Consider the following 23381-nt stretch of genomic DNA (forward strand, 5'->3'; position numbering starts at 1 on the left):
CAATGTAGCATGTCAGCAACGGGAAGCAGTTAATTCCATAAATTATCTGGGAGTAGGCATTAGGAGTGATCATATAAAGTTGATTGTCGGTAAAGCAGATGCCAGACAGATTCATTGGAAGAATCCTAAGGAAATGCAATCCGAAAACAAAGGAAGCAAGTTACAGTACACTTGTTCGCCCACTGCTTGAATATTGCTCACCAGTGTGGGATCCGTACCAGATAGGGTTGATAGAAGAGATAGAGAAGATCCAACGGAGAGCACAGCGCTTCGTTACAGGATCATTTAGTAATCGCGAAAGCGTTACGGAGATGATAGATAAACTCCAGTGGAAGACTCTGCAAGAGAGACGCTCAGTAGCTCGGTACGGGCTTTTGTCAAAGTTTCGAGAACATACCTTCACCGAAGAGTCAAGCAGTATATTGCTCCCTCTTACGTATATCTCGCGAAGAGACCATGAGGATAAAATCAGAGAGATTAGAGCCCACACAGAGGCATACCGACAATCTTCCTTTCCACGAACAATACGAGACTGGAATAGAAGGCAGAACCGATAGAGGTACTGAAAGTACCCTCCGCCACAAACCGTCAGGTGGCTTGCGGAGTATGGATATAGATATAGAAAACTCGTTTTGGAGAAACAGTGCCTTCATCGTAGTACGAAATCAGTAGCCACAGTTACGAAGCCAGTGTTACCTGCCGTTGATGTCATCAACTTACAGTGCACTCAGATATGAAGCGGATTCGTGCAGCGTTCGTCACAGAATCGCTGAACAGTGACGTGTTTGTGTCTGGACGCTTGCAGCGGCCACAGCGATCGGTGGGCGGAGAGGCTTCAGTACAGAAGCGGCGGCAGCGTCACGCTTACGGTAGACGTTACTGGGCCGAGATACGATAGCAACCGTTAGGGGCCGGGGGTCGCTAGATGACTCACAGGCCGTCCTAGCCAGTGGGCCGGCAGGGCACTGCTGGGTATTTCCACATCGCCATCAGCATATTCCTATGAGCAATGCATGGCGGAAGGGACCTTGTACCATGGCTAACCGTTCCGTTTTCCGCTACTCGCAAGTGGAGCTAGGGGATAGTAATTGCCAGTGGACCTCTCTAACAAGGGAAGTAATTGCCTTCAATATAATAATTCCAATCCCAAGGAAAGCAGGTGTTGACAGATGTGAAAATTACCGAACTATCTGTTTAATAAGTCACGGCTGCAAAATACTAACGCGAATTCTTCACAGACGAATGGAAAAACTTGTAGATGCCGACCTTGGAGAAGATCAGTTTGGATTCCGTAGAAATATCGGAACACGTGAGGCAATACTGACTCTACGACTTATCTTACAAGCTAGGTTAAGGAAAGGCAAACCGACGTTTCTAGCATTTGTAGACTTAGAGAAAGTCTTTGACAATGTTGACCGGAATACTCTCTTTCAAATTCTGAAGGTGGCAGGGGTAAAATACAGGGTGCGAAAACCTATTTACAATTTGTACAGGAACCAGATGACAGTTATAAGAGTAGAGGGACATGAAAGGGAAGCAGTGGTTGGGAAGGGAGTGAGACAGGGTTGTAGCCTGTCCCCGATGTTATTCAATCCGTATATTGAGCAAGCAGTGAAGGAAACAAAAGAAAAGTTCGGAGTAGGTATTAAAATCTATGGAGAAAAAATAAACACTTTGAGGTTCGCCGATGACATTGTAATTGTGTCAGACACAGCAAAAGTCCTGGAAGAGCAGCTGAACGGAATGGACAGTGTCCTGAAAGGAGGGTATAAGATGAACATCAACCAAAGCATAACGAGGATAACGGAATGTAGTCGAACTAAGTCGGGTGATGCTGAGGGAATTAGATTAGGAAATGAGACGCTTAAAGTAGTAAAGGAGTTTTACTATTTGGGGAGCAAAATAACTGATGATGGTCGAAGTAGAGAGGATATAAAATGTAGACTGGCAATGGCAAGGAAAGCATTTCTGAAGAAGAGAAATTTGTTAACATCGAGTATAGATTTAAGTGTCAGGAAGTCGTTTCTGAAAGTATTTGTATGGAGTGTAGCCATGTATGGAAGTGAGACATGGACGATACATATTTTGGACAAGAAGAGAATAGAATCTTTCGAAATGTGGTGCTACAGAAGTATGCCGAAGTTTAGACGGGTAGATCACATAACTAATGAGGAAGTGTTGAATAGGGTTGGGGAGAAGAGGAGTTTGTGGCACAACTTGACTAGAAGAAGGGATCGGTTGGTAGGAAATGTCCTGAGGCATCAAGGGATCACCAGTTTGGTATTGGAGGGCAGTGTGGAGGGTAAAAGTCGTAGAGGGAGACCAAGAGACGAATACACTAAGCAGATTCAGAAGGATGTAGGTTGCAGTAGGTACTGGGAGATGAAGAAGCTTGCACAGGATAGAGTAGCATGGAGAGCTGCATCAAACCAGTCTCAGGACTTAAGACAACAACAACAACATCTGTTACGTGTTATAAACCGGACACAATGGGAAGGACCAGGCCCCTTTGCTTTTTCCTTTTATCACTCGTTTATTACATCAGAGAAATACACATTTTAAGACAAAATTCAACTACATGAAATATTGCTCCCAGTAAAGGTTAACATAAGCAGTGACAAAACTTATGTTGTCTTAAGGGCTTCTACTGGTAACAAATTTCTAAGGAGGAATGTAATGTTTATATCAGTTTAGTTCGAACACGTAGCTAGTGATTTAATCACGACACAGACACTTCAACAATTTCGGTAACAAACATATAGCGTTAATTTTTACTCCTAGTAACCAACTAATCAACAGCCTTGCCATTGAATAAGTGGTACGCCATTTGGAACGAATTAGCAACACCCAGCAACTAGGGGAGTTAACACCAACAGTCTTTAATGTCTTGCTCCCCATTAAATAAACAAACTTACAGTAATTAAATGATTAAAAAATCAAACACTCTACGCTCCACTCTAACTCTTCAGTGGAAGCCAAGCCAAAATGAAGATTCCATTAACTGTTTAGCACTGAAGTCACACTAAAGCTTATCTCTGTGTTCCCAGACACACATGGGGCAAACTTATACAAGACAAGATTTTGAAGGGAGCACATCAGTAAAACCGGGAGTGGAGCTAACTCGTGCCACTGAAAATTAAGGTACTAGACCGGGGCAAGAGGTGGTACACCATGAGGTTGCCTTAGTGCTATACTGCGCTCGAAAATATTAATTCAAATGGCCAATTCAAAATTAAGTACACATAAACCAGCATTAATTAATGAGGAGTGACACCAGGTCGCTCAAAGGGGTGACAGCACTTAATTGAAAAGACAAATGCCGGAAGCGGCAGTAACATCAAACACCTTCTCCGAATTTTAACCAGGAGTCACTTCCCGCTTTACAAGTAAACATTTAACGCAGCACAAGGAAGGCACGCCAAAGAGAACATTCAAATAAAACCCCCAAAAGATTAAAGGACAGGGAACCCCAACTATTTAAATTTAAAAGAATTGCCCCAAATGCAGTGCACACTTAAGAGGCCACCAAAGTTGGTTAGAAAAGGTTTTATACATTTGCTCCTTTTCTTTAAATGAACACAAGGCTGCTTAACTTCTGCTGGACGTCCGGTGTGGCTCGTGTAGGATACACCAGGCAGCAACCTAAGCTAGGCGGTCGCAACGCACGGCGAGCAAAATCAGGAGAGCAGACTGGCAGGCAGCCGACACATATCCTCCATCCTGAACCGGCAGACCGCGTACAACCAACTCCACATATACGTGGCTGCTTCCCACCTCGTACCTCGCGGCGTCTCAGCAGGTAGCCCGAGCAAACGTCAACTGCCACTCGCCCCGCGAATGCGGAAAACAACAAGGCAAGCAAAGATAAGAAACATTGGAGGATCGATAATGGACATCCAAGAGACTGGCGCGCCAGTAACGAGCGCCACGGCTCAATATTCGTACGAAATTTTGGTTACAGCACCATTACGTACCTCTCACAGTGATGATGATTGTCGGTTTTCTGCAAGACGCTGCAAGTGTGATCGGGATGTCATTGCAGATGTCATTGTAGAAAGTATACGCAATGCAAATATATTAACTACAAACGCAAGTGAGAACTTTCAATAAAACTCTCAAAGCAGTGTGGATGACTACAAAGAAATTGGCCAGGTGCGAGTGGTGGAGGTTCTGTACGCAGTTAATTATGTTCGTTCCGGAAATAGAGGATCTCGACAATTTTTGCCTGTCATCGACATTGATACTCGCAAGAGATCCGTCCCAGGGATTCCAAAACATTCGAGAATATGACTTTTGAAAACAATATTGGAATTAACAGCGATCCAATAGGTACTTAAAATAGGAATCACCCTTGATGGCGAGGATGAATTAAAAACTAACCATTCTGACGTGTGATTTTTAGTGTTTAATAAATCTTAGCGATCAAGATATTAATATTTTAACTTTCGATAATGTTTTATGTCAAGTTTGAAGTTGGATAACAAATCACAAGGGAAATTTTTATTTTCATGTGATATAGTTACAGATTAAAAATTTTCTGTTTTTTTTCGTGTAGTTGAAATCTTGCTTCTCTCCGAATTTCGTGATTCTAAGGCAACGATGCTATAGGTTTTGTAGAGTGAATTTGCGAGTGTCAAAGTTTGTAACATAAATGGCCGTATCTTTTTGATGTATACATTTATTACACAGCCTTAGTATGGGATATTAATTATAACCTCATACTTTTACTTGCCCCTGAGAAAAGGCGCCGTAACACACGCACAGAGAGACCGTCAATCTGGTAATAAGTGACAATATTTCCTTCTTCGTGTGATATAATTACAAATTGACATTTTCTGATTTTTTCCCCCTTTGGTTTCAATGAAACCTTGTTTCTCCAAAATTTCATGAATCTACACCAAGGGAGATGTAACCTGGAGATTTGGTCAGTGAATTGGCAAGAATCGGAATATATGACATAAACAGCCGTACCATTTGTTTACATTTACTGTAGAAGCTCACATTTATTTCGCTGCCTAAGGACCATAGATCTTGTTATGTGACACAAATTTAAACTTGATATGTCTACAAGTTCGTGAGAAAAAGGGGTCTTAAGAGATGGATGGGCAGACGGGGAGTCTCTAAGAAATGACAAATTTTTCTGCGTATGTTACAATTATAAATTAACAATGTTCTGATTTTTTTTCCCTTTAGTTGCAATGTGAAACCTTGTTTCTTGCTAGATTTCGTGATTTTAGGTCAACAGGAATTACTATACACGTTTTCATGAGTGAGTTTGGGAGTATCAAAGTAAGTGACATAAGTGGCATTATCTTTTGAATTCTTTGATTTAGATACCTCAATATTTTACACAGCCAAGGAACTGTAAAGGTTAGTAAGTGACGTAAATTTCAACTCGATACTCCTACCCATTCCTGAGATGAAGGGTTTTTAATAATCGGACAGACAAACGGACGGACAAAAAGTAATCCTATAAAGATTCCGTTTTTATTGATTGGGTTACAGAACCTAAAAGCACTCTGCAGAAAAGGAAGTTGATCACACGTCATAGCTAACGATAGGCAAAGGTCAAGGATAGGTGTGTGTGTGTGTGTGTGTGTGTGTGTGTGTTTGTGTGTGTGTTTGTGTGTGTGTTTTGTGTGTGTGTTTGTGTGTGTTTGTGTGTGTTTGTGTTTGTTTGTTTTAGGGCCCGCCACGAATGCCTGTCTCCCAATAACGTCTGCATCTTATAGCAGCACTTACACCTTATGTCCTCAGTTATTTGCAGCATGTATTCAAATTGTTTTTCGCTACTGTTTTTACGCTCTACAGCTCTTTCTAGTACCATGGAAATTATTCCCTTATCTCTTAACACGGGCCCTATCACCCTGTCTTTTTCCTTCTTGTCAGTGTTCTCCACGCGTCCTTTTCTTCGCCGATTCTACAGACAACCTCCTCATTCCTTACCTTATCAGCCCACCTAGTTTTCAACATTTTTCTGCAGCACCGGACCTCAAACCTTTCGATCCCCTTCTCTTCCGGAGCGCTAACCTTACTTTATAGCGGGTGTTTCAAAGATGGAGAGCATGCATACAGTGATGTATTCCCGAAACGTAAACATTCAAAAAGTTCGTTGCTACGTGTGTCCCCTAGAAGCATAGTTTCCGAGTGAGTGTCGTCACTGTTTATACTGAGCGCACAACATTCCATAACAGGCAGAGAAACAGATATAGATCAGAGCATTGTGGTGGTGATCTAACACAAACTACTGCGTTTCCTTGGGCACAATTGCAACTCCAGCAAGTTTTGCAACCAGATGATAGACCCAGACGTATTTAGTTTATTAGCACGACGCCGTTACGGACGATGCAGACAGCGAATACCTTAATATCTTTGTTTCTCCGATAAAGCGACCACGTATTTCGGAAAGTAAACAGGCACCATATCCGTATCCTCGGGTCGGATAAACCCAACATTGTGGTAAAACAGCTCAGGGGCGGCCCGAAAGTGAATCAGTGGTTTCGTTTAAAATATAAAACAATAATGGGCCGTCCTTTTTCACTGAGTCTACCATTACGGCAACAGTTTACCGAGGCATGATGAAACTTTACGTTACTCAGTTACAGGAATTCCAACAGTGGGTATTGTTTCAACAAGATGGTCCACTGTCATAGTGGGTGTTACTCGTTTGCCAGTTCTTGAATGAAATATTTTCGGAGAGATGGGTCGGTAGAGCCAGTTCAACTCCGTAGCCTTCACGTTCACAAGATACTACTCACCTTCGACATTTTTTATGGGGTTACGTTAAGCATAAAGTGTTCAGTTCACCGGAACCTTAAGTGCAAACTCATACAACACAAATAACAGACGCTGCAGGTGTGGTGACGGAAAGAATGTTGGCGAAGATGTGGAGACAAATTGTCACCTAGACATTTTACTTTTGGAAACGTAGCCATAAAACACTCTGTTAATTAAGCTACAAAATGCAAGTAATCGTATACCCTCACCCAGCACAGTCACTTACAAAAAAGTGCTCACCCTACACGTGTAATCGCAGTTTTATAAGTACCATCGATTTTACTGGTGCTCATAAAACTGCAAAAATGCTTTCCTTAGGTAGTTCAGGTGGCCACGCAAAGTTTAAATCGTTGTGATAACACAGTAGACCTCTTAGCGACAAACAATCCAGAGGAAACAATTAGTGTCGTAATGGACACAGGAATTACTGACCCCGAGCGGTTACAAGCGCTTCAGTCTGGAACCGCGCGACCGCTACGGTCGTAGGTTCGAATTCTGCCTCGGGCATGGATGTGTATGTGATGTCCTTAGGTTAGTTAGGTTTAAGGTTCTAAGTTCTAGGGGACTGACGACCGCAGATGTTAAGTTCCATAGTGCTCTTAGCCATTTGAACCATTTTTGAATTATTGACCACAATGTCGCTGTAGCGAAATTGAATACCATAATATCCAAATGTAGCACAAATAAACGCAAAATATGTGTAGTTAGCGAACAGCAGATAAAAATTTTCTTCACACCTTTCAAAGAGACGGATCCATTCATTCCATACTATGTAAGCGTCGACAATATGTTTCTTCAATTCGAAGAAATGATATGGACAGCAACTGAGAGTTTTATATACGTCATTAGTACATGAATAGCCTGATAATAGGGCACAAGGGGACTGGCTTATGTGTGCAGAACTTTCCTCATGTGGTTTCCGCAGCGGTCGTTGCGAACCATTGAATCGTCTTATTAAAACGGTACATTAAACAAACGCTCTCTCAGATGATACTGTTGTATCAAATAAACAAAAAACAACTGTCAACTCTCTACTATCTGTCAACAATGTCTCCTTGAAACGATTACGAAGTGCTGTTTGTCAGTCGTCTGACACATACTCACGTAAAATCACGATTACCTTTTTCTCTGTTCAGTTGATACTAACATGTACTGATAAGCAGAACTTTTCGGTTTACTGTACTGGTTCATGTCATTCCATTGACAACACGCATACATACATTCACGTATCCACTAACACCATGCAACAAAAATACAGATACAGAGTAAAATATTGTAACAAAAATAGTTATAGACTGAAAGAGCAAGAACGAAGTGCTCGGATTAAAAAGGGTGAGAGACAGGGATATAGTCTCTCACCCCTACAGGTCAATCTATACACCGAAGAATCAATGAGGAAAATAAAAAAGATTTAAGAGTGGGGTTAAAATTCAGGGTTAAAGAGTAGAAAAGGCAATCCTCGCTGATGACATTGAAGAAATGTTGGAGAATTTGTTGAATGGAATGAACAGTTTAATGAGTGAAGAATATGGATTGCTAGTAAATCGAAGAAAGAAGAAAGTAATGAGAAGTAGCAGCAATGAGAACATTGAGAAACTTAGCTTTACAATTGATGATCACGAAGTAGACAAAGTTAAGGAGTTCTGCTAACCAGGCAGCAAAATAACCTGTGGTGCACGGAGAAAGGAGGACGTAAAAAGCAGCCTAGCACCGGCAAAAAAGGTATTCCTGGCCAAGAGAAGTCTACTAGTATCAGACACTGGTCTTAACATGAATAAGATATTTCTGAGAGTGTACGGTTGGAGCACAGCACTGTACGGTGGTGAGACACGGACTGTGGGGAAACGAAAGCATTCGGGATGTGGTGATGCAGGAGAAAGATAAAAACTAGGTGGACTGGTAAGATAAGAGACGACGAGGTTCTCCGTCGAATCGGCGAGGAAAGGAACATATGGAAAACACTGAGAAGAAGAGGCAGAATGACAGGACATCCGTTAAGGCATCAGGGCAGAAGTTTCATGGCATTAGAGAGTAAAAACTATAGAGGAAGACAGAGATTGAAATACATCCAGCGAATAATTGAAGACATATGTTGCGAACGCTACTCTGAGATGAAGAGGTTGGCACAGGAGAGGAATACGCATCAAATCAAAGCAATTAAGTTCGTGTTAATTAGTGAACAGTGTATGCGTTGAATTTAATGTGAAAAACGGAACACTTCTATTACAGTGTAAATTATCGATCATGAAGTTACATGCCATTAACCTTACAAAAGTTCTACGAACAACTTTAGCGTAACTAGTTGCATATAGGGTGTCCCAGGAGGAATGGTCAGTATTCTCGGATATGGCAGGAACGCTCGTTTGACGCCAAAATTTCATACGGGCATTTGTCTTTTTCCGAATGGTTTCCGAGATAAAACAGATATAATGTACATTTGTTTATGGGCTACCGGCGAGCACGTATCTGTCTTATCGATCCAACCTCTTTGACGTATAATTCTGGCGCAATGTGCCTGGCCGCATTCAACCTCGTGATGTCTTCCTGCCATACGAATAGAAGTTGATCAAAAATTGAGTACGACAGGACTCCCTTTGCGATTTCTCCTGAGTCACTAAAGTTTTCTTCTTTTCTAACATTGAATTATTCAGCACAAGTTTGTGCATTGTGTTTACTAAATTTCCAATCAGTTATGTGTAAAGCCATCATTTGCATAAATGTCGTTGTTGTGATCTTCAGTCCAGAGACTGGTTTGATACAGCTCTCCTTGCTACTTTATCCTGTGCAAGCTTCTTCATCTCCCAGTACCTACTGCAACCTACATTCTTCTGAATCTGCTTAGTGTATTCATCTCTTGGTCTTCCTCCACGATTTTTACCCTCCACGCTGCCCTCCAATACTAACCTGGTGATCTCTTGATGCCTCAGAACATGTCCTACCAACCGATCCCTTCTTCTGGTCAAGTTGTGCCACATATTGCTCTTCTCCCCAATTCTATTCAATACCTCCTCATTAGTTATGTGATCTACCCATCTGATCTTCAGCATTCTTTTGTAGTACCTCATTTCGAAAGCTTCATTCTCTTCTTATCAAAACTATTTATCGTCCACGTTTCACTCCCATACAAATACTTTCAGAAACGACTTCTTGACATTTAAATCTATAGTCGATGTTAACAAACTTCTCTTCTTCAGAAACGCTTTCCTTGCCATTGCCAGTCTACATTTTATATCTTCTCTACTTCGACCATCAGCAGTTATTTTGCTCTCCAAATAGCAAAACTCATTTACTTCTTTAAGCATCTCATTTCCTAGTCTAATTCCCTCAGAATCACCCGATTTAATTCGACTACATTCCATTATCGTTGTTTTGCTTTTTTTGATGTTCATCTTATATCCTCCTTCCAAGACACTGTCCATTCCGTTCAACTACTCTTCCAAGTCCTTTGCTGTCTTTGAAAGAATTACAATGTCATCGGCGAACCTCAAAGTTTTCATTTCTTCTCCATGAATTTGAATACCTACTCCAAATTTTTCTTTTATTTCCTTTACTGCTTGCTCAATATGCAGATTGAATAACATCGGGGATAGGCTACAAACCTGTCTCACTCCCTTCACAACCACTGCTTCCCTTTCATGTCCCTCGACTCTTATAACTGCCACCTGGTATCTGTACTAATTGTAAATAGCCTTTCTCTCCCTGTATTTTACCCCTGCCACCTTCAATGTTTGAAAGAGAGTATTCCAGTCAACATTGTCAAAAGCTTTCTCTAAGTCTACAACTGCTAGAAAGGTAGGTTTGCCTTTCCTTAATCTTTCTTCTGAGATAAGTCGTAAGGTCAGTATTGCCTCACGTGTTCCAACTTTTCTACGGAATCCAAACTGATCTTGCCCGAGGTCGGCTTCTACCAGTTTTTCCATTCGTCTGTAAAGAATTCGCGTTAGTATTTTGCAGCCGTGACGTATTAAACTGATAGTTCGGTAATTTTCACGTCTGTCAACACCTGCTTTCTCTGGGATTGGAATTATTGTATTCTTCCTGAAGTCTGAGGGTATTTCGCCTGTTTCATACATCTTGCTCACTAGATGGTAGAGTTTTGTCAGGGCTGGCTCTCCCGAGGCTGTCAGTAGTTCTAATGGAATGTTGTCTACTCCTGAGGCCTTGTTTCGACTTAGGTCATTCAGTGCTTTGTCAGACTCTTCAAGCAATATCATATCTCCCATTTCATCTTTATCTGCATCCTGTTCCATTTCCATAATATTGTCCTCATGTACATTTCCCTTGTATAGACCCTCTATAGACTCCTTCCACGTTCCTGTTTTCCCTTCTTTGCTTAGAACTGGGTTTCCAAGAAAATGACTCTGGGCGCTATGGGACTTCACTTCTAAGGTCATCAGACCCCTAGAACTTAGAACTGCTTAAACCTAACTAACCTAAGAACATCACACACATCCATGCCCGATTCAGGATTCGAACCTGCGACCGTAGCGGTCGCGCGGTAACTGGGTTTCCATCTGAGGTCTTGATATTCATACAAATAACAATGTACATTAAATGTGTCCTACGTCGGAAACTGTTCGGAGCAAGGTGTATGTCGGTACGATTTTTCTTAATTGATATGATTTTTCTTAATTGACATACACACGGAAGCTGTACGTCAAGTAACAGAGTAAAAGCTACTGCTGTTGAACGACATTTGTGTTGTTCGCTGGTGACTAATTTACTTTCGAAGGTTAGTTTAACTTATATTATTTATTTCCATATTGTAACAAACCTAGTATGATCCCAATGCACCGAACTATGCCGACGTACTGAATGTTGCTTTGTATTAAGTAGTACATATATTTCCTTGTTATATGTTTCCTTGTTACTGTTTTGTGAAGGTTCCAGAGATGCGACTTTCCCATCTGACGACAGCTGCTAGTGGGAGAATGTGGATTCGATGTAATCTCTGACCGCCCCAGCACTGCTAATGTAAGATGGCCGCATCATGGCCTGTGTTTCTGCATCGACTTTTGTAAGGTGGCGTAAGACCGTTACGTTGGACGGAGATTATACTGAAAACTAAGTTTTTGTTGCCAAAAGAGTGAGGAATAACATGGTGTATTGGAATCCTGAATAGAACCTACCCGCTTTCAGAAAAAAAAGTTGCATTATTCATGGAAGTCGCCTCGTGGGCAATGTACCGACTGACTGACTCAATGACTCATCATCGTCCAGCCCAGAGCACTAAGGACAGAAACTTGAAATTTGGAGGAGGTGTTTATCTTATACTGTAGGCGTCGTTACAGAACGCATTTTTTTAAAATTCCGTCCCTAATGGGGTTAAGGCTTTTTTGGACAATATGTCGATATTAAGCCAGTTTTGAAGCTAGACCTACGAGAATTGTATTCGGTTTCTCGGCCAGAAATAAAGAAATACGTGTTTTAGGGTCTGGAAATTTAACTCCCGTTGGTGTGAAATAGTAGATGGAAGTTTCTTTTGAAATTAAATTGTTATTAAGGAGCTATTAAAGTATATTAAAAAGCTAAATCTAAGACAATTGGTGTTTGACTTCTCTGATAGAAACAAAGAAATATGAGTTTCTGTACTTTGGGAAATTCAACTCCTAAGGGGTAGATTAAGGGATACGCTTTATGAAACGTTTTCATTATGAAAGCATTTTTGAAGCAAAATATATGAACATTTGAGTTTGGTTTCACAGCTAGAAGCATAAAAAGCGTTTTACTACTTTTGAAAATACGACCCCTAAGGGGATGAAATAGGGAGTGAAACGTTTTGTGCAAATATTTCTTTGTGAAAGCATTTTTAAAGCTAAATCTTTGAAAATTAGGTTTGGCTTCTCGGTAGTAAATGAAAACATACGTATTTCATCGTTTTGGGAAATTCAACCCCCAAAGAGAATGAAATAGGGCCAGACTGATTCACTGAGTCATCATCAGCCAGTCGAAGTCGCTAAGGACAGGAAATTGAAGTTTGGAGAGGGTGTGGGTCTTATACAGTAACCATTGTTTAAGAAGGGATATTTTGAAATTCCGCTCCTAAGGGGGTGAAATACGGGATGAAAGGCTTTTTGAAAATACGTCGTTATTAAGGAAATTTTGATGTTAAATCTACGAATATAGGTATCTATTTCTAAATCAGAAGTAAAAAAAAAATAATTGTTTCAGAATTTTCGGAGGTCAACCCTCTGAGGACGTGAGGTAGGGGATGAAAAGTAATACGAAATTATTTTATTATTAACGCACTTTCAAATCTCTATAATTTTTACTTTTGAATACATTGTGGGAGCAACCAGTGATCAGTGTTATTACTAATATTTACTATAAAAACAGTCGTGATAAATTATTTATTCCGGTGACCTTTTTCGATCACAACTGTGGTCATCTTCAGACCATTGACAAAGAACCTCCTTCTGGTGGTAAGTCACTAGTAGTGACCAGAAGACTGTTTTCGATAGTAAATATCTGTAATTTTTATTTCGGTTCTCTGTTAGGAATTTAAAAAAATGTGTTTCACTAGTTTTGGAAAATCAACATCTAAGGCGGTGAAAGAGGGGATGGAAATTCTTATTTATTTTGTAAAAATTATAGAGTTAATTGTACGAAAATTTGTATTTCACTTCTCGCTTCGATATAAAGAAATGTGTTAGGGGATGAAAGTTTCTATGGAAATAACACCACAAGAAAGCTAAAGGCATAATGAACAAAAGCTTTGCACTCCAGCAACTGAATCGCTTTTTGGTCAGAGGTACACTGGGAAAGACTATTCCTCTATGGCCTTAATTAGGGTGAAAAGCTTAGAAAATGTTCAAATGTGTGTGAAATCTTATGGGACTTAACTGCAAAGGTCATGAGTCCCCTTACACACTACTTAACCTAAATTATCCTAAGGACAAACACACACACCCATGCCCGAGTGAGGGATCGAACCTCCGCCGGGATCAGCCGCACAGTCCACGACTGCAGTGCCTTACACCGCTCGGCTAATGCTGCGCGGCGAAAAGTTTAGAAGGTGTTACAATTTGTGAAGAGTTTACAAAATCGATCAAAGAAAAACAAAAAATTCTGTGGAATCCATTGGCATACGCGAGCGAAACAGCGGGCGCCAAACTAGTTTTCTCTATAAAGGGCATGGTAATTCATTTACAGAAACCACAAAATTTACATTAATATTATGCAAAAGTACAACTAACTTATTATTTTACAAGTATAACTTCACGCATTCAAATATTCCGTTTTTAATTTTCTCGTTAGTAATTAAAAATGAGTAATCACGTGAATTAACGTTGAAAGTATTGAAAATTAACCAATGACAAAGAAGGGGGGGGGGGGATGATTTTCGTCGCATCATGATCAGAGAAAGGTCGAAATTGGTGATTTTGTTTTGAAACTGGTCCGATTGTTCCAGTCTATGAACTATTTTTAAAACTCGCCATCACTGTTCGTCTCCAATTCTACTTGTGTGTTGCCCTTTCCAGTTTATTACGTGATTCTTACACTTCGGCGCACACGTAAGAAACGACATAAACGCGATTTCCTCGTAACGACTTGACGTTAACTACCTATATTATGGCCTATCAGTCTGCTCGAAGTAAATGAAAACAAGTTGATGACGTCATTAGAGACCTCAATGCTGCTGGAAGGGGAAGTTTTATGGCCATTCACTGCGTACGCGTTCTGCAACTGTTCTTGACCTTTTACGACTGGCTAGCGCAGTTCATTTACAGCCACGGGACACGTGGATCTCCGCACACGTCTGGAAAGAGACGCTATGGCGTCTTCTTTGACGTCAGCTGCCTGATCGTCTTGAATTCGTGGTTTTGTTCACTCATGGCCGCGTCTTCTATCACCGTTCCGAGCGAGGTCGGGTATTTTTAAGAAGGTGGATTCGTATTCGGGGTCGACAGGGGCTCATATCCGCTCCTGGTCATCCACTTTTACGTTTTCGATGAATTCCATGAAGCCGCTTGTAAAATTCTGGATTGACGCCACTGAGAGGGCACGGCCGTCATACTTTCCCATTCCGATATTCTAGACCAGTTGTCGTTATCTACATCTACATTTACATTTATACCCCGCAAGCCACCCAACGGTGTGTGGCGGAGGGCACTTTACGTGCCACTTTCATTGCCTCCCTTTCCTGTTCCAATCGCATATGGTTCGCGGGGAGAACGACTGCCGGAAAGCCTCCGTGCGTGCTCGAATCTCTGATTTTACATTCGTGTTCTCCTGCGAGGTATAAGTAGAGGGAAGCAATATATTCAGTACATTGTCCAGAAAGGCACCCTCTCGAAACCTGGACAGCAAGCGATGGGGAGCGCCTCTCTTGCACAGTCTGCCACTTGAGTTTGCTAAACATCGCCATAACGCTATTACGCTTACCAAACAACCTTGTGACGAAACGCACCGCTCTTCTTTGGATCTTCTCTATCTCCCCTGTCAACCCGGCCTGGTACGGATCCCACACTGATGAGCAATACTCAAGGATAGGTCGAACGAGTGTTTTGTAAGCCACCTCCTTTATTGATGGACTATATTTTCTAAGGACTCTCCCAATGAATCTCAATCTGGCACGCGCCTTACCAACAATTAATTTTATATGATCATTCCACTTCAAATCGATCGGTACGCATACTCCCAGATATTTTACAGATGTAACTGCTACCAGTGTTTGTTCCGCTATCATATAATCATACGATAAAGGATCCTTCTTTCTATGTATTCGCAATACATTACATTTGTCTATGTTAAGCGTCAGTTGCCACTCCTTGCACCAAGTGCCTATCCGCTGCAGATCTTCCTGCATTTCACTGCAATTTTCTAATGCTGCAACTTCTCTGTATACTACAGCATCATCTGCGAAAAGCCGCATGGAACTTCCGACACTATCTACTGGGTCATTTATATATATTGTGAAAAGCAATGGCCCTGTAACACTCCCCTGTGGTGCGCCAGAGGTTACTTTAACGTCTGTAGACGTCTCTCCATTGATGACAACATGCTGTGTTCTGTTTGCTAAAAACTCGTCAAACCAGCCACACAGCTGGTCTGATATTCCGTAGGCTCTTACTTTATCAGGCGACAGTGCGGAACTGTATCTAACGCCATCCGGAAGTCAAGGAAAATGAAATCTACCTGGGAGCCTATATCTAATATTTCCTGGGTCTCATGAACAAATAAAGCGAGTAGGGTCTCACACGATCGCTGTTTCCGGAATCCATGTTGATTCCTACAGAGTAGATTCTGGGTTTCCAGAAATGACATGATACTCGAGCAAAAAACATGTTCTAAAACTCTACAACAGATCGACGTCAGACCAGAAATTCGAAGATGACAAGTATCAGACAGGTCAGACATATCATAACATTTCAAATTGAACTTGAGAATGGCTACAATGCCGAAATCATGATAGTGCAATAAAATAAAATAAATTAAAAGGAGGAACAAGTAACAGTCAAATGGTGGAAATTTCTTCCGAAAAATTCTATATGAGTGGTCCCCCACGAAGGACAGATCGTTAATGAAATCTCCCCATTGCCCCTCATCTATAATTCGCAGCATGTCACATGAGAAAAGGGCAAGCTGAGTTTCGGGCGAATGATGCTTTCTAAAACCATGCTGATTCTCAGACATAAGGTAATTTCTTACATTCAAATACAGAATAGGTTTAAGAATTCTACAGCAAACCGATGTTAAGTATATTGGTCTGTAATTATTCGGATTCGTTCTTTCATTCTTCTTAGACTTGGGAATCACATGCGCTTTTTTCCATTCGCTTGGGACTTTACGCTGGGAGAGATTCGCGATAAATGCAGGGTAAGTAAGGAGCCAATGCTGTAAAGTACCCATTATAGCACCGAACTGAGATTCTATCCGGGCGTTGCCGACTAATTTGCTTTCAATTGTTGCTCTACGGCAAGGATTCCTATTACTGTGTCGTCCATACGAGAGTCTGTTCGATTTTCAAACCACGGTATTTTCTTACATTTGCGCGCGTGAACGATTTCTCAAACGTGAAATGTAAAATCTGGGGACGGAAATCGGAAGTACCCTTTCGAAGGCTTCATTTTCCTTAAGCGATTTGGGGAAATCACGAAATCCTAAGTATGGCTCTTCAGTCTGGGATTTGAACCTCGTTCTCCCAAATACGTGTCGAGTATGAGATTTTCACTGTGCAGCGGAGTGTGCTATAAAACTTCCTGGCAGATTAAAACTGTGTGACGGACCGAGACTCGAACTCGAGACGAGAAACTGGCAGAAGTAAACCTGTGAGGACGGGGCGTGTGTCGTGCTTGGGTAGCTCAGTTGGTAGAGCACTTGCCCGCGAAAGGCAATGGTCCCGAGCTCGAGTTTCGGTCCGGCACACAGTTTTAATCTGCCAGGAATATTCACTTGTCCAGTGTTTTAGCACTGCGGGACTTCTTACGTTTTTATAGCAATGCTTGTGTCGTCCGCAAAAAGGACTTACTTCTTTCTTCTGTTTTAAATGGAACGGAAAATCAGTAATAATATTGGGTCCCCGACGGAGCCCTGTGGAATGTCCATTTCTCTTTATCCCACTAAAATGATTTGGCGCCCGTATTTTTGTTATTCGAACATCGTTGTGTAACATTTTGCATCCTGCTTGAACCTCTGCCTCTTGTTGTCCTTTACGACCAACGAAAGTCAGTAATGACCTTGGATGTGTTGACAGAAAAGATCGGCCATTAACAAAGTGTTTTCCCGGTAAAGTGCCTCGGAATCTGAGTAGGCGCCACAGAGGATCCCCTGCTTCCGGAAGTCTACATGTCGTCGACCTCACCCCGTACAAATCTGTGTGAACAGCACACGACTGGGAGTCATAATGGGCCACGTAGCGTGATGTTAGAGCAAGTCTTCCAAAACAGACATAGTAAATTCACGGGCAATATATCTGTCGCAGTACAGTGGAATTCTATGTACGAGGGTTGGACTTAAATAGTGGCAACTATTTAGTTGCAACCGATACGAAAGAGTTACATATTTGCACCTGGTACTGTCCTTGGAATTGCGCTAGGTGACGATCAGTTTGGCTTTAGGAAAAGTAAAGGGACGAGAGAGGCAATTCTGACGTTACGGCTAATAATGGAAGCAAGGCTAAAGAAAAATCAAGACACTTTCATAGGATTTGTCGACCTGGAAAAAGCGTTCGACAATATAAAATGGGGCAAGCTGTTCGAGATTCTGAAAAAAGTAGGGGTAAGCTATAGGGAGAGACGGGTCATATACAATATGTACAAAAACCAAGAGGGAATAATAAGAGTGGACGATCAAGAACGAAGTGCTCGTATTAAGAAGGGTGTAAGACAAGGCTGTAGCCTTTCGCCCCTACTCTTCAATCTGTACATCGAGGAAGCAATGATGGAAATAAAAGAAAGGTTGAGGAGTGGAATTAAAATACAAGGTGAAAGGATATCAATGATACGATTCGCTGATGACATTGCTATCCTGAGTGAAAGTGAAGAAGAATTAAATGATCTGCTGAACGGAATGAACAGTCTAATGAGTATACAGTATGGTTTGAAAGTAAATCGCAGAAAGACTAAGGTAATGAGAAGTAGTAGAAATGAGAACAGCGAGAAACTTAACATCAGGATTGATGGTCACGAAGGCAATGAAGTTAAGGAATTCTGCTACCTAGGCAGTAAAATAACCAATGACGGATGGAGCAAGGAGGACATCAGAAGCAGACTCGCTATGGCAAAAAAGGCATTTCTGGCCAAGAGAAGTCTACTAATATCAAATACCGGCCTTAATTTGAGGAAGAAATTTCTGAGGATGTACATCTGGAGTACAGCATTGTATGGTAGTGAAACACGGACTGTGGGAAAACCGGAAGAGAAACATTTGAGATGTGGTGCTATAGACGAATGTTGAAAATTAGGTGGACTGATAAGGTAAGGAATGAGGAGGTTCTACGCAGAATCGGAGAGGAAAGGAATATGTGGAAAACACTGATAAGGAGAAGGGACAAGATGATAGGACATCTGCTAAGACATGAGGGAATGACTTCCATGGTACTAGAGGGAGCTGTAGAGGGCAAAAAGTAGAGAGGAAGACAGAGATTGGAATACGTCAAGCAAATAATTGAAGACGTAGGTTGCAAGTGCTACTCTGAGATGAAGAGGTTAGCACAGGAAAGGAATTCGTGGCGGGCCGCATCAAACCAGTCAGTAGACTGATGACAAAAAAAAAACTGTCCTTCACTGTAGTCACCAGCGTTGTGTAGAACCCGTTGCCAGCGATGTGGAAGGTGTAGTATAGCGTTAGCAGAGCCTGTTATGTTGATGGTGCGAATGGAGCGGTCTAAAGTTAGTGATTCTCGTGTAAGACTGTGATGGGGTTATCCTAATGCATTACGTTCCTCCACGGCAGACCGTCAGTGCATAGTATTACTGTTCGTTTTTGGAGCATCACTTGCGACCAGCTTTGCGAAAGAAGCGGCGAAACTTTCTGCACAACCCACCCATCATTTTGCACGACAATGCGTGGGCGCATACAGCGCAAGCTTTGGCTGCTCTTCGGTCGATGGGACTGGGAAGTACTGTACCACCCACCATACTCCCCGGACTTAAGTCCTTGTGACTTTGATTTGATCCCAAAGATGAAGGAACCACTACCACTTTGTGGCATTCGCTTTAGAACAGGTCCAGAGATTCGACAGGCAGTAGACCGCTTCATTCGCACCATCAACAGAACAGGCTCTGCTAACGTTATACTACGCCTTCCACATCACTGGCAACGGGTGCTACACAACGCTGGTGACTGCTTCGAAGGACAGACACAGGTGCAAACATGTAACTCTTTTGTATCGGTTGTGAATAAACAGTTGCAACTATTTATGTTCCAACTCTCGTATTTGGGAATTTTATGGCAGTCGCTGCATATAGCACATACACAACAGCATTGCCCTATATGAACCACTAACGCATGCCAATATTGTTAGCCAAGTGAGTCTAACGCAGAACTAAAGGGGAAGGCGGAAGAGAGTGATTAACCTTAGTGTAGTAAGGATTAATTTTCATGCCTCATCTGTCGTGTTTTCGCACTGGTGCTAAATAATTCCACATGAGTTTTACGGAATTAGTGTACACTGCCTGAAAAAAATTGGTGGGAGTACATCTCGAAAGATGACGTCCATTTTGAGCCAATGACGGCATATGGCACCTGGGGGATAGCAGGGGTACTGATAGTGGTTTCAAAGTCGTCCACCAGCAGATAGTGTAGTTGCAAAGCTGCCATAGCACCATTTGTGTCTAGCCTTTAATGGAGAATTCTGACAGCCAGGCCGGACGCGGTGGTCTCGCGGTTAAGGCGCTCAGTCCGGAACCGCGCGACTGCTACGGTCACAGGTTCGAATCCTGCCTCGGGCATGGATGTGTGTGATGTCCTTAGGTTAGTTAGGTTTAAGTAGTTCTAAGTTCTCACCTACTACAGTAGTACAAGTTTATATGCCAACTAGCTCTGCAGATGACGAAGAAATTGAAGAAATGTATGATGAAATAAAAGAAATTATTCAGATTGTGAAGGGAGACGAAAATTTAATAGTCATGGGTGACTGGAATTCCAGTGTAGGAAAAGGGAGAGAAGGAAACATAGTAGGTGAATATCGATTGGGGGACAGAAATGAAAGAGGAAGCCGCCTGGTAGAATTTTGCACAGAGCACAACATAATCATAACTAACACTTGGTTTAAGAATCATGAAAGAAGGTTGTATACATGGAAGAACCCTGGAGATACTAAAAGGTATCAGATAGATTATATAATGGTAAGACAGAGATTTAGGAACCAGGTTTTAAATTGTAAGACATTTCCAGGGGCAGATGTGGACTCTGACCACAATCTATTGGTTATGACCTGTAGATTAAAACTGAAGAAACTGCAAAAAGGTGGGAATTTAAGGAGATGGGACCTGGATAAACTAAAAGAACCAGAGGTTGTACAGACATTCAGGGAGAGCATAAGGGAGCAATTGACAGGAATGGGGGAAATAAATACAGTAGAAGAAGAATGGGTAGCTTTGAGGGATGAAGTAGTGAAGGCAGCAGAGGATCAAGTAGGTAAAAAGACGAGGGCTAGTAGAAATCCTTGGGTAACAGAAGAAATATTGAATTTAATTGATGAAAGGAGAAAATATAAAAATGCAGTTAGTGAAACAGGCAAAAAGGAATACAAACGTCTCAAAAATGAGATCGACAGGAAGTGCAAAATGGCTAAGCAGGGATGGCTAGAGGACAAATGTAAGGATGTAGAGGCCTATCTCACTAGGGGTAAGATAGATACCGCCTACAGGAAAATTAAAGAGACCTTTGGAGATAAGAGAACGACTTGTATGAATATCAACAGCTCAGATGGAAACCCAGTTCTAAGCAAAGAAGGGAAAGCAGAAAGGTGGAAGGAGTATATAGAGGGTCTATACAAGGGCGATGTACTTGAGGACAATATTATGGAAATGGAAGAGGATGTAGATGAAGATGAAATGGGAGATACGATACTGCGTGAAGAGTTTGACAGAGCACTGAAAGACCTGAGTCGAAACAAGGCCCCCGGAGTAGACAATATTCCATTGGAACTACTGACGGCCGTGGGAGAGCCAGTCCTGACAAAACTCTACCATCTGGTGAGCAAGATGTATGAAACAGGCGAAATACCCTCAGACTTCAAGAAGAATATAATAATTCCAATCCCAAAGAAAGCAGGTGTTGACAGATGTGAAAATTACCGAACTATCAGCTTAATAAGTCACAGCTGCAAAATACTATCACAAATTCTTTACAGACGAATGGAAATGCTAGTAGAAGCCAACCTCGGGGAAGATCAGTTTGGATTCCGCAGAAACACTGGAAGACGTGAGGCAGTACTGACCTTACGACTTATCTTAGAAGAAAGATTAAGGAAAGGCAAACCTACGTTTCTAGCATTTGTAGACTTAGAGAAAGCTTTTGACAATGTTGACTGGAATACTCTCTTTCAAATTCTAAAGGTGGCAGGGGTAAAATACAGGGAGCGAAAGGCTATTTACAATTTGTACAGAAACCAGATGGCAGTTATAAGAGTCGAGGGACATGAAAGGGAAGCAGTGGTTGGGAAGGGAGTAAGACAGGGTTGTAGCCTCTCCCCGATGTTGTTCAATCTGTATATTGAGCAAGCAGTAAAGGAAACAAAAGAAAAATTCGGAGTAGGTATTAAAATTCATGGAGAAGAAATAAAAACTTTGAGGTTCGCCGATGACATTGTAATTCTGTCAGAGACAGCAAAGGACTTGGAAGAGCAGTTGAATGGAATGGACAGTGTTGAAAGGAGGATATAAGATGAACATCAACAAAAGCAAAACAAGGATAATGGAATGTAGTCTAATTAAGTCGGGTGATGCTGAGGGAATTAGATTAGGAAATGAGGCACTTAAAGTAGTAAAGGAGTTTTGCTATTTGGGGAGCAAAATAACTGATGATGGTCGAAGTAGAGAGGATATAAAATGTAGGCTGGCAATGGCAAGGAAAGCGTTTCTGAAGAAGAGAGTTTTGTTAACATCCAGTATTGATTTAAGTGTCAGGAAGTCATTTCTGAAAGTATTCGTATGGAGTGTAGCCATGTATGGAAGTGAAACATGGACGATAAATAGTTTGGACAAGAAGAGAATAGAAGCTTTCGAAATGTGGTGCTACAGAAGAATGCTGAAGATTAGATGGGTAGATCACATAACTAATGAGGAAGTATTGAATAGGATTGGGGAGAAGAGAAGTTTGTGGCACAACTTGACCAGAAGAAGGGATCGGTTGGTAGGACATGTTCTGAGGCATCAAGGGATCACCAATTTAGTATTGGAGGGCAGCGTGGAGGGTAAAAATCGTAGAGGGAGACCAAGAGACGAATACACTAAGCAGATTCAGAAGGATGTAGGTTGCAGTAGGTACTGGGAGATGAAAAAGCTTGCACAGGATAGAGTAGCATGGAGAGCTGCATCAAACCAGTCTCAGGACTGAAGACCACAACAACAACAACAAGCTCTAGGGGACTGATGACCACAGAAGTTAAGTCCCATAGTACTCAGAGCCATTTTTTCTGACAGCCAGACTCGTGCTACTGAGACGCACTCATGCTTCCTACAGCCAACTGAGCGACTTTGAAAGGGGTCGATTTGCGGCATTCCGAGTGATGAGGGTCCTTTCGGATAACTGGAACGAAGTTGGGAGTGCTGCGTCGGTTGTGTGACGATGCTGGCATCAATGGTTATCAGTGGTCACATGTACGTTCTTGATACCTGGGATCTAGGGAAGGTAGGAAAAGGTGTGGACGGGGCCTAATCAGTTACCGTTGGTTGCAATGTAAACACGTACACTACATTTAAGGAAATAATTTTTTTAAACAATCATTTAAAAAAAATTGACTAACACAAGCTACACTGACGGCTGAAGACCTTATTACGAAAGAATTCAAAATTATTTGTCGGCTAAAGGCCACAAGCAATAGCAGTAATTTAAAAAAATATTATTTTGAAACAATTGAGACAATCAGACCAAATAAAGAAATCCACGGACAGAGCTCCAAGGATGGACCTGAGAAAAGTCCCTACAGCTGCGTA

General features: G+C 41.7%; 1 protein-coding gene across 1 annotated transcript in view; it reads left to right on the forward strand.

Annotated features, from left to right (window-relative positions):
* Positions 1-23381, forward strand: part of LOC126427938 (insulin-like growth factor-binding protein complex acid labile subunit) — a 225304-nt gene that overhangs the window by 17501 nt on the left and 184422 nt on the right. The gene's annotated exons all lie outside the window — the stretch shown is intronic.

Source organism: Schistocerca serialis, chromosome 12 (genome assembly GCF_023864345.2).
Source record: "Schistocerca serialis cubense isolate TAMUIC-IGC-003099 chromosome 12, iqSchSeri2.2, whole genome shotgun sequence".
Taxonomy (NCBI): Eukaryota; Metazoa; Arthropoda; class Insecta; order Orthoptera; family Acrididae; genus Schistocerca; species Schistocerca serialis.